Genomic DNA, 13,060 nt, shown 5'->3' with positions numbered 1-13,060 from the left:
TAAAAAAATATATGGAAACAAACGAAAATGAAAATACAACAATCCAAACGCTTTAGGACGCAGCGAAGGCAGTCCTGAGAGGAAAATACATTGCAATCCAGGCCTATCTCAAGAAACAAGAAAAATCCCAAATACAAAATCTAACAGCACACCTAAAGGAAATAGAAGCAGAACAGCAAAGACACCCCAAACCCAGCAGAAGAAGAGAAATAATAAAGATCAGAGCAGAAATAAACAATATAGAGTCTAAAAAAACTGTAGAGCAGATCAACGAAACCAAGAGTTGGTTTTTTGAAAAAAATAAACAAAATTGACAAACCTCTAGCCAGGCTTCTCAAAAAGAAAAGGGAGATGACCCAAATAGATAAAATCATGAATGAAAATGGAATTATTACAACCAATCCCTCAGAGATACAAACAATTATCAGGGAATACTATGAAAAATTATATGCCAACAAATTGGACAACCTGGAAGAAATGGACAAATTCCTGATCACCCACACTCTTCCAAAACTCAATCAGGAGGAAATAGAAAGCTTGAACAGACCCATAACCAGCGAAGAAATTGAATTGGTTATCAAAAATCTCCCAACAAATAAGAGTCCAGGACCAGATGGCTTCCCAGGGGAGTTCTACCAGACGTTTAAAGCAGAGATAATACCTATCCTTCTCAAGCTATTCCAAGAAATAGAAAGGGAAGGAAAACTTCCAGACTCATTCTATGAAGCCAGCATTACTTTGATTCCTAATCCAGACAGAGATCCAGTAAAAAAAGAGAACTACCGGCCAATATCCCTGATGAATATGGATGCAAAAATTCTCAATAAGATACTAGCAAATCGAATTCAACGGCATATAAAAAGAATTATTCACCATGATCAAGTGGGATTCATTCCTGGGATGCAGGGCTGGTTCAACATTCGCAAATCAATCAACGTGATACATCACATTAACCAAAAAAAAAGAGAAGAACCATATGATCCTGTCAATCGATGCAGAAAAGGCCTTTGACAAAATCCAGCACCCTTTCTTAATAAAAACCCTTGAGAAAGTCGGGATAGAAGGAACATACTTAAAGATCATAAAAGCCATTTATGAAAAGTCCACAGCTAACATCATCCTCAACGGGGAAAACCTGAGAGCTTTTTCCCTGAGATCAGGAACACGACAGGGATGCCCACTCTCACCGCTGTTGTTTAACATAGTGCTGGAAGTTCTAGCATCAGCAATCAGACAACAAAAGGAAATCAAAGGCATCAAAATTGGCAAAGATGAAGTCAAGCTTTCGCTTTTTGCAGATGACATGAAATTATACATGGAAAATCCGATAGACTCCACCAAAAGTCTGCTAGAATTGATACATGAATTCAGCAAAGTTGCAGGATACAAAATCAATGTACAGAAATCAGTTGCATTCTTATACACTAACAATGAAGCAACAGAAAGACAAATAAAGAAACTGATCCCATTCACAATTGCACCAAGAAGCATAAAATACCTAGGAATAAATCTAACCAAAGATGTAAAGGATCTGTATGCTGAAAACTATAGAAAGCTTATGAAGGTAATTGAAGAAGATTTAAAGAAATGGAAAGACATTCCCTGCTCATGGATTGGAAAAATAAATATTGTCAAAATGTCAATACTACCCAAAGCTATCTACACATTCAATGCAATCCCAATCAAAATTGCCCCAGCATTCTTCTCGAAACTACAACAAGCAATCCTAAAATTCATATGGAACCACAAAAGGCCCCGAATAGCCAAAGGAATTTTGAAGAAGAAGACCAAAGCAGGAGGCATCACAATCCCAGACTTTAGCCTCTACTACAAAGCTGTCATCATCAAGACAGCATGGTATTGGCACAAAAACAGACACATAGACCAATGGAATAGAATCGAAACCCCAGAACTAGACCCACAAACGTATGGCCAACACATCTTTGACAAAGCAGGAAAGAACATCCAATGGAAAAAAGACAGCCTCTTTAACAAATGGTGCTGGGAGAACTGGACAGCAACATGCAGAAGGTTGAAACTAGACCACTTTCTCACACCATGCACAAAAATAAACTCAAAATGGATAAAGGACCTGAATGTGAGACAGGAAACCATCAAAACCTTAGAGGAGAAAGCAGGAAAAGACCTCTCTGACCTCAGCCGTAGCAATCTCTTACTCGACACATCCCCAAAGGCAAGGGAATTAAAAGCAAAAGTGAATTACTGGGACCTTATGAAGATAAAAAGCTTCTGCACAGCAAAGGAAACAACCAACAAAACTAAAAGGCAACCAACGGAATGGGAAAAGATATTTGCAAATGACATATCGGACAAAGGGCTAGTATCCAAAATCTATAAAGAGCTCACCAAACTCCACACCCGAAAAACAAATAACCCAGTGGAGAAATGGGCAGAAAACATGAATAGACACTTCTCTAAAGAAGACATCCGGATGGCCAACAGGCACTTGAAAAGATGTTCAGCGTCGCTCCTTATCAGGGAAATACAAATCAAAACCACACTCAGGTATCACCTCACGCCAGTCAGAGTGGCCAAAATGAACAAATCAGGAGACTATAGATGCTGGAGAGGATGTGGAGAAACGGGAACCCTCTTGCACTGTTGGTGGGAATGCAAATTGTTGCAGCCGCTCTGGAAAGCAGTGTGGAGGTTCCTCAGAAAATTAAAAATAGACCTACCCTATGACCCAGCAATAGCACTGCTAGGAATTTATCCAAGGGACACAGGAGTACTAATGCATAGGGGCACTTGTACCCCAATGTTCATAGCAGCACTCTCAACAATAGCCAAATTATGGAAAGAGCCTAAATGTCCATCAATTGATGAATGGATAAAGAAATTGTGGTTTATATACACAATGGAATACTACGTGGCAATGAGAAAAAATGAAATATGGCCTTTTGTAGCAACGTGGATGGAACTGGAGAGTGTGATGCTAAGTGAAATAAGCCATACAGAGAAATACAGATACCATATGGTTTCACTCTTATGTGGATCCTGAGAAACTTAACAGGAACCCATGGGGGAGGGGGAGGAAAAAAGAAAAAAAAAAGAAAGAAAAAAAAAGAGGTTAGAGTGGGAGAGAGCCAAAGCATAAGAGACTGTTAAAAACTGAGAACAAACTGAGGGTTGATGGGGGGTGGGAGGGAGGAGAGGGTGGGTGATGGGTATTGAGGAGGGCACCTTTTGGGATGAGCACTGGGAGTTGTATGGAAACCAATTTGACAATAAAATTCATATAATAAAAAAAATAAAATAAAATAAAATCCCTTTCATAGGAGTCCCAAAAGAAGAGAGGGAAAAAGGGACAGAAGGTTTCTTTGTGCAAATTGTAGCTGAAAGTTGCCCTAACCCAAGGAAGGAAATGAACATCCAAATCCAGAAGGCACAGAGAACTCCTATCAAAATCAACAAAAGTAGGCCATTACAAAGATAAATCATAGAAAATTGACAAAATATAGAGATAAAGGAAAAATCCTAAAAGCAGCAAGAGAAAAGAAGTCCCTAAGAAGGGAAGGCAAATAAGGTTAGTTCCCTTCACAGAAACTGACCAAGAGAGAAGGGAGTGTCATCATACATTCAATGTGCTGAATGGGAAAAAAATGGGCAGGCAAGAATACTTTATCCAGGAAGTTTGTCATTGAGAAGAAGGAGAGATAAAGAGCTTCCCAGACAAACAAAATCTAAAGGAGTCTGTGACCCCTAATCCAACCCTGCAAGAAATACTAAAGGGGACTCTTTGAGTGGGAAAGAAAGACCAAAAGCAACAAACACTAGAAAGGAACAGAGAAAATCTCCAGAAAAAAAATTACTTTACAGAAACATTGTGATAACACAATTACACTAGTATCGTATCTTTCAGTAATCACTATGAATGTAAATGAACTAAAAAGTCCAGTCAAAAGACACAGGGTATCAGAATGGATTAAAAAAACAAGATCCATGTATATTCTGCCTGTAAAAGACTCCTTTGAGACCTAGAGATACTGTTGATTGAAAGTGAGTGGTTGCAGAACAATTTATCATGCTACTGGACATAAAAAGAAAGCTGTAGTACCATATTCATATCAGGCAACCTAGATTTAAAATACAAAGACTGCAAAAAGAGATGAAGAAGGGCATTATATCCTGAAGTGGTCTATCCAACAAGAAGCACTAACAACTGTAAATATTTATGACCACAAATTGGGGCACTGAAATATGTAAAGCAATTAATGACATTAAAAAAACTCATTATAATAATACACTAGTAGTAGGGGACTTTCACTTGTAAGTAGGGGACACCCCACTTACAACAATGAACAGATCGTGTAAGAAGAAAATCAAGAAGGAAACAATGGCTTTGAATGACACAGGTGCAGATGGACTTAACAGATATATTGAAAACATTCCATCTCAAAGTAGCAGAATACATTCTTGTTGAGTGCACATGGAACACTCTCCAGAATAGATCACACCCTGGGTCATAAATCAGCCCCTACAAGTACAAAGATTGAGACTATGGCATGCATTTTTTCAGATCACAACACTATGAAACTTGGAGTCGACCACAAGGAATAATTTGGAAACACCACTAATAGTTGGAGTAAAAGACCATCGCACTAAAGAATGAAGCGGTTAACCAGGAAACTAAAGAAGAAATAAAAATACATGGAAGCAAATGAAAATGTAAGTGTTGACAGTCCAAATCCTGTGGGATGCAGCAAAAGCAGATTTAAGATGGAAGTATATAGCAGTACAGGCCTAACACAATAAAAATAAAATTTTAAACACACAACCACTTTACACCTAAAGAAGCTAGAAAAGGAAGAGCAAATGAAGCCTAAAGTCAGACGAGGAGGGTAAACAATCATAGAGTACCTATAAATGGCATAGAAAGAAACAAAAACAGAAGAACGGATCAACAAAACTTTTAGGTTGCTTTCTGAAAGAATGAATAAAATTGAAGTTCCTGGACCACATTATTCAAACAGAAAAGAAAAAGGACCCAAAGAGACAAAATCATGAATTTCATCGGACAGATCACAACCAACACCAGAAATACAATCAATTATAAGGGAATATTATGAAAAACTATATACCAACCAATTAGGCCATCTGGAAGAAATGAATAAATTCCTAGAAACATGTAAACTACCAAAATTTCAAGAGGAAGAATTAGAAAAGGAGAATTACAGACCAATTGCCCAGGTGAACACGGATGCAAAAATTATCAACAACATACTTACAACTTGAATCCAACAGTACATTAAAAGAATCATTTACCAGGATGAAGTCGGATTTATTCCTGGGGTGCAAGGATGGATCAATATTAACAATCAATCAAAGTTATACACCATATCAATAATAGGATAAGACCCAAATGATCCTTTCGATAAATGCAGAGAAGCATTTGATAAACTACACTATCTTTTCTTGATAAAAACCATCAAGCAAGTAAAGATAGATGGAAAATTCTTCAACAACATAAAGGCCATATACAAAACACGCACTGTTAACATCATCCTCAATGGGGAAACACTGAGTGCTCTCCACATATGGTCAGGAACATGACAGGGATATCCACTGTCACTACTTTTGTTCAACGTAGTACTAGAAGGCTTAGCCTCTGCAACCAAACAATGAAAAGAAATAAAAGGCATAGACATTTGAAAGGAGTAAGTCAAACTTTCACTCTTTGTAGATTACATGATACTCTATGTGGAAAATCCAAAAGATTCCACCAAAAGACTTCTAGGACGGAGACAAAACTCAGAAAAGTTGTAGGATACAAAGACAACATCAAGTTATTGGCACTATATACATACACCAAAAATGAAGCAGAAAAGAGAGGCATTAAGGAATCAGTCCCATTTACAATTGCACCAAAAATCATAACATACCTAGGAATAAACCTAACCAAAGATGTTAGAGATCTGTATGCTAAAAACTATAGACAGCATATGAAGCAAATTACACAAGACACAAAGGAAGAGCATTCCATGGTCATGGACTGGGAAACAAATATTGTTAAAATATCAATACTACCCAAAGCAATCTACACATTCAATGTGATCCTTACCAAAATAACACCAACATTCTTCACAGAAAAAGAACAAAGAATTTTAAAATTAGTATAAAACCAGAAAACACCGAATAGGCAGAGCAATGTTGAAAAAGAAATCCAAAGCTGGAGGCATCACAATTCTAGACTTCAAGCTGTATTACGAAGCTGTAATCATCAAGAAAATATGGTACTGGCACAAAAATAGACACATACATGAATGGGAGAGAATAGAGAACCAGATTTGCTGAACAGTCTGTTCAGCAAATGGTGCTGGGAAAACTGGATGGTAACATGAGGAAGATTGAATCTGGAACACTTTCCTACAGCAAACACAAAAATATATTCCAAATGGATGAAAAACCTAAATGTAAGACCAAAAAACAACAACATCTATAAGAGAAAACAGGCAGAAACCTCTTTGACCTCGACCTCGGCAACTACTTAATAGACATGCCTCTAGAGGCAAGGAAAACAAAAGCAAAAAATGAACTATTGGGACCTCATCCAGATAAAAAGCTTCTGCACAGTGAAGGAAACAATCAACAAGATTAAGTGGCAACTGACAGAGGAGTGAAGATATTTGAAAATGACATACGTGGTAAGAGTATCCAAAATCTATAAGAACTTAACAAACACAGAAGAACAAATATCCAGTGAATGGTCAAAAGACATGAGCAGACACTTGTCCAAAGAAAACATCTGGATGGCTAAGAGACACATGAAAAGATGCTCAACATCACTCATCATTGGGGAAAAACAATTCAAAATCATGATAAGATACCACCTCACACCTGTGAGAATGGCTAAAATGAACAATTCAGGAAACAACAGATATTGGCAAGGATGTGGAGACAGAGGAACCTTCCTATACTCTTGGTGGGAATGCAAAGTGGTGTGACCACACTGGAGAAGAGTTTAAAAAGTTAAAATAGAATCACTTATGTCCCACCAATTTCTCTACAAGGTATTTACACAAAGAACACAAAAATTCTGATTCAAATAGCTAAACGGGTGATGGAGATCATGTAGGTCACTTGTTGTGATGTGCACTGGGTGTTAATGTATGTGATGAATCACTAAATTTTATTCCCAAAACTAAAACTACACTACATGTTAACTAACAAAGATGTAAATAAATAAAATCTTCAGACATTAAAAAACAGGGGAAAAAAGGAAGGGGACAAATTTTGTTACAAATGGTCATAACCAATGGGGTCTAGGGCAGTGAGTCTAACTACTTGCATTTACCCATTTTATCCCTCACTGGTAGTGGACATTAATTAACAAACATACTCACGATTCCCAATGTTGGTGCCACGTGAGTTGGAATTCAACCCCCAGCTGCCCTTCCCAGCTCCTCTGTGACCACATCTCATGGGCAGTCTGTCTAGACAGCTGGCATCTATGTATTGCCTGTGTGTAGACGTCCTTGCTCCTGGAGCAGGCCCGTTCACCCAGGTCTGTTGGGTACTTAAGAAGCACAGACTAGTGTCAGCTGGCATTCCTTGTACTTCCCATTCCTCACTAGGGAACAAGTTCAGCCTTGAGGATGCATGGTTACCATGTGCTGTTCCACTGGTCTACACCACCTGACACCACCCATGTATTCCAGTACTTGCTTCTGAAGGGAATTTCCAAACAGATGACAATTTCACTAGTGATTTACACCAAAAAATAATTGGATCCAAGTGAGGGCACAATATTGGATTTTAGCTGCATGTTAAGGGGAACTTTGCTTTCATTCTTAGAAGACAGAGAAGAGGTTTATACCAGAGACAAGGTCACAAGGACGGATCCTCCCAGAACCAGCAGTGGACCATCGCCTTACTGGGAGAGGGTACATTTCACATACAATAGAAGCTATGAATGTATAACATCTGGAGGGAGTGACCTCAGAGGGTGGAGGGGCCACAGGGGTGGCCGGAACTTCTCTTTACCCTCAGGTGAGGGACCTCCCGAGTCATGTCACTTGTCCACAATACAGTCAGCTTTGAGGGTGGCTATGGTTCTGTTCTTACATCCCAGATCCCAGTTTGTAGGGCTGCCCCCGACCTCCACTGGCTAGTGTCCAACATCGTACGATCAAGGCTGCAGAAAACAGGATGCATGTCAGCCCCAGAAGTCCTCTCTCAATGGCAATGACTCCTTTATGTGTCTTTCCTTGCTGTTCTCCATGTTTCTTTCCTTACTGTTTCTCTTCACCTCAGAGCATTTGGGGGACATCCATGCATATCCACCCGGGTTCGGTTAGACACTCAGATCCAGAGGCAGACATGGACTTCATGCAAGAAAGTGTCTGTGCCTGGTGATGAGGGGTTTCATCCCACAATTCTCAAGGTATTCCCTCCCACAGATGTGCTGTCTTCAGGACCCACTCACTCATCTTCAGTTCCGAGATGGACATTTGGTGACTCCCCATCTGTGTCCTGAACTCCATCCCCACACTCATACACATGGCAGTTATATCAATGTCTCAAAATTAATCTCATATGACAAGTCCCTTTGGCCACATAAGTTATTCTACACAGGTTCAAGAATGACATAGATGACCACAGTCCACACTGATGTCAGGGAAAGTTCACCTCCATCCCATCTGACACTCACATTACCACACCCCCAAATCCTCCAACATGTCAAATCATTAATTATTAAGTCAAGTCCAAAACGTACCTAAATTTCACTACCTCTAAAACCCCAAATCTAACCATGTAGTTTGGGTAGGGTGAGACTGTGGTACCTTCCATCCTGGGGTGAAACTCTCTCCATCAGCCGACCTGCATTTCTAGAAAACCATTTTTGTTCTTCTGAATGCTTCTGCATGGTAACCATAACATAACAGGTACTGACATTCCTATGCCAGAAGAAATGCAGTGTAATTGAGAAGTGCATCAGCAACAAGAAACAATTTGATTATCAATCTGGGGACACCCGTTAGGCTCAAAGACAGAATGCTCTGAATCTCAGACTCCAACTTGTCTCTGGGATTGACACTTCCTTTTTTCTTAAAGGTGCTACATGTCTGAAGCTGAGCACATTTATCCCAGTTTCATGAAAGTAGAATTTCTGAGCCCAAAAATCTTTCTTTTGTTCTCTCGATTATCAAATGAAAAGTTCTTCTGACTCTTGCCAGCTGATAAGGATAACTATTCAAGATTGTTGCTCACCAATGATTAAAGGAAATATAACTGTATATTTATAGGCAAGGAGCAGAGTGAAGGGTTCAAAGATGGAAAATATGTAGGAGGAGACATCCTGTGAACAGAAGGGTCTGCAGTGCTCATGATGGAAGGGTCTCACCCTTGCATGTTGCATAAATGGGGAGCGGAACAAAGGAGTCACTGTATCTCTGCAGGGGTCTGTGAAACAACAGGAGCACTGGGACCACCGGGGGCAATCACAACCACCAGGGGGAACTCAGAGACCAGGGAGCTCATGATCCAGGACAAGAGATTGGTTGAGGAATGGTCTCCTCTCAAGGGCTTTCAGATCCAGGCTCTGCACACTTATTCTGACACGAACACAGCAAAGAGTTTGGAAAAGCTGTGGAAACACACAAGTGTCCTCCCTGTTTAAATAAGCCTTGATAATGGGAATACACAAATTTTCCCAGGGTCAGACATTGGGATAAATACATCTTTGATCATTCTCACATTAACAGGAGTTTAGAAGAATAACGATCTCCATTTCATATGAAGAAATATTTTTAATTAACATCATCCTTCCTGATCTCAGGTGTTTTGCCTTCAACATATTTTAATAAAATTCAACCATTTAAACATTATTGAGGCTTTCTTTTTTAATCTTAATTTTTTTTTAAGTTTATTTATTTTTGGGACAGAGAGAGACAGAGCATGAATGGGGGAGGGGCAGAGAGAGAGGGAGACACAGAATCGGAAACAGGCTCCAGGCTCTGAGCCATCAGCCCAGAGCCTGACACGGGGCTGGAACTCACGGACCGCGAGATCGTGACCTGGCTGAAGTCGGACGCTTAACCGACTGCACCACCCAGGCGCCCCATAATCTTTATTTATTTTTAAGAGAGAGAGAGACAGACTACGAGAGGGAAAGGGGAAGAGAGAGAGAGGAGACACAGTATCAGAATATGAAGCAGTCTCCAGGCTCTGAGCTGTCAGCACAGAGCACGACACAAGGCTCAGACTCATAAATTGTGAGACCATGACCTGAGTCAAAATCGGACACTTAACCGAGCCACCCAGAGGCTCCGTATGGAGGGTTTCCATTGATGTCCACATAGAGTTCATGTGTAAATGACCCCTTGTGTTTGTAGAAAACCCCTGACGTCTCCATCAGCTCTGTGAGTCTCTGTCGAGGCTTCTCACTCTCTCCAATTTCTGTGACAGAATAGACCTGGCTTCCATCCATCACTCTCCTGGGACTTCTAGAAGGTCAGGAACCTGCAAACCTCACTGGGATGTCCAGCCTTGTCCTGCATGTGGTTCAGGAGGCCGGTGGGTCCCCTGATGGGGAGCACACGTTCAGATACTGGGACTACTCTCACCTCATACGTGATCTTGGACATTCACTGCTCTGCTGCAGTGTATCTGTTAACCTGTACGTTGGTGGTATACAGATTCTTACCTCAAGTGTTTGGGTGCATATGTGAAAATAAGGATTATCATGGGTACTTATAATCACTGCAGCAAAATCACAAATTAATGAATCACAATGTCCTGAAAGATATTGTGACACCAAACACTGCCCCATCCCTTACACCTGCCAAGGGTCACTGGCTTCTTGAGGATTCTATTGCAAAATTTGCTATATTGTCAAAGGACATCTGTATGCTGATTAAACCCTCCCATCCCTGAAACTGTAGCTGGGAGAAGAGCCCCAGCCCCTAAGTGTTCACATTCAGTGATCAGAACAGAACACAGACATCTCACCATGGAATTTGGGTTCACTTTGGTTTTCCTTGGTTCTATTTGAAACAGTAATTCATGATGAACAAGAAACACTGACTATATTAGTGGATATGAGTGAGAGAAACAGTGGATGTGTGACAGTTTCCTGACTTGTATCTGTAGATGTCTTGTGTGACGTACAGCTGGTAGACTCTGGGGGAGACCTGAGAAGCCCGGCAGGGGAGGGGGTCCCTGAGACTCTCCTGTGCAGTCTCTAGATTCACCTTCAGTAGCTAATTGATGAGGTGGTCTGCCAGACTCCAGGGAAGGGGCTGAATGGGGGTCTACAGATCTGTATGGTATAAGATAAGGACCAAATGTCATTATTTTACTCACTGGAATTCAAAACCATTTGTGAAAGAGGCCATTTTTTCCCTAATTTTAATTCTATGAAATCTCATGGAGGATTTGCTGACTGCAGGCAGACACATTTCACTCTGGTCTCTGTAATCTGCTCCACTGGTCTGTGTGTCTGACTCTGTGCCAGCAGCACTCTGTTATAGACAATGTACCTCTGCAATACACTTAGAAAGAAGGATGTGTGCTGTCTCCAGGTTTGTTCTTCTTTCTCAGGATTGTTTTCTCACTTCTGTGTGCTTTGTGGTACCATATAAATAAGAATTTCCCACATACATTCATTGGCATTTTTATGAACTCAACTAATATTAGAAATTATTAGAACAGATAAAAGGAATAAAAAGTGTAATAATACAAAAAATTAACAAATTGAAATGGGTATCTGGAAAGCTAAATGCAATTGAAAAAGCATCTCTACTAGGAAAATAGGTAAAACTCAAAAAGATACAATCAGAATTAAGGAGGGGACATAACTGATACCAAAGAAGTGAAAAACAATAACAGAAAATGTCTACATAATTATAGACCCTTTATTAGATAACAAAGGGCAACTAGGCAATTTCCAGAGACAAACAATATACAAGACTGTACATGAAGAAATAGAAAATTAACAGAATGAAAACAAATAAAATTCAATCTATAATCTAATCATACACCACCCCAAAAGAAAAAAGTCAGCTGAGTAACACAGGGCTTTATCTATGAATTATATCAAAATGTAAAAGAGACTTAATGACAATACCTCTCAGACTCTTACCAAAAACTGAAAAGAAAGGAATATGCCCCAATTCATCTACAAGACCAACCTTACTATGCTGCAAAATCGAAAGACACCGTTGGAAGAGAAACTAAAGGCCAATATCTCAGATGGACATACATGCAAAACTCCTAGCATAGTGAATGCAACAGCACAATGAAAGGGTCATATGTGACAATGCAGTCACATCTGTTGATCATCTATATCACCATCTATTGATACATATAAAACTAGACAAAATTCAACAAATTGTCATTATGAAAAAATCTCAGCAACTGAGGGAACGAAAGAAATAACCTCCACAAAATCGTGGCCATAGATGAAAAGCCCACACCTGACAGCATATTTAACAGTGAAACACTGAAGCTTTTCCTGTCACATTAGGAGCCGGGCAAGGATGCTCATTCCCTACATAGGTATTCCACATGGTAACATGAAGACCAGTAAAATATGGCACCCAATGTATGTCATCTTGTCACATTGCTTATTTGGAGGAAAGTCACTTGAGTAACAGCTAGTCTAAGGAAACTGTGACCCTTCTTTGCCCCTCTGAGAGCAGGAAATAAATCTCTCCTGGGAAACGTCTTCCCCTCTACCAGAATGGAAGAACCATCCTTAGCACCAGAAATGGGAACTTAGCACCAAGAAGGCTGTGCCAACAAGCCTTGTTAATTCCTCACTAATTGACTCGCCCAAACCCAAATCTCTGTCTTGTTAACTCTTCGCAAATCCATTGTTTTTTATTCAAAAAGGCACAAGTGCCACCTACTTTCTTCATTCTCTGGGTGTCATATTATTAGGAAGCTTGTGCACATGCAAAATGAAATTTATTCTCTTCTGTAGATCTGTCTTATGTCAACTGAATCCTTAGACCAGACAAAGAACACAGAAGCAAAGAAGGAAAAAGCTTTCTGCTCCTACAAGTTGCAGATGCACCCATAAAAATTAGGTAAGAAA

The sequence above is a fragment of the Leopardus geoffroyi genome, chromosome B3 (assembly GCF_018350155.1).
Source record: "Leopardus geoffroyi isolate Oge1 chromosome B3, O.geoffroyi_Oge1_pat1.0, whole genome shotgun sequence".
In the NCBI taxonomy this organism is placed as follows: Eukaryota; Metazoa; Chordata; class Mammalia; order Carnivora; family Felidae; genus Leopardus; species Leopardus geoffroyi.
The sequence above is the reverse complement of the archived record's forward strand: the minus strand, read 5'-3'. Positions refer to the sequence as shown.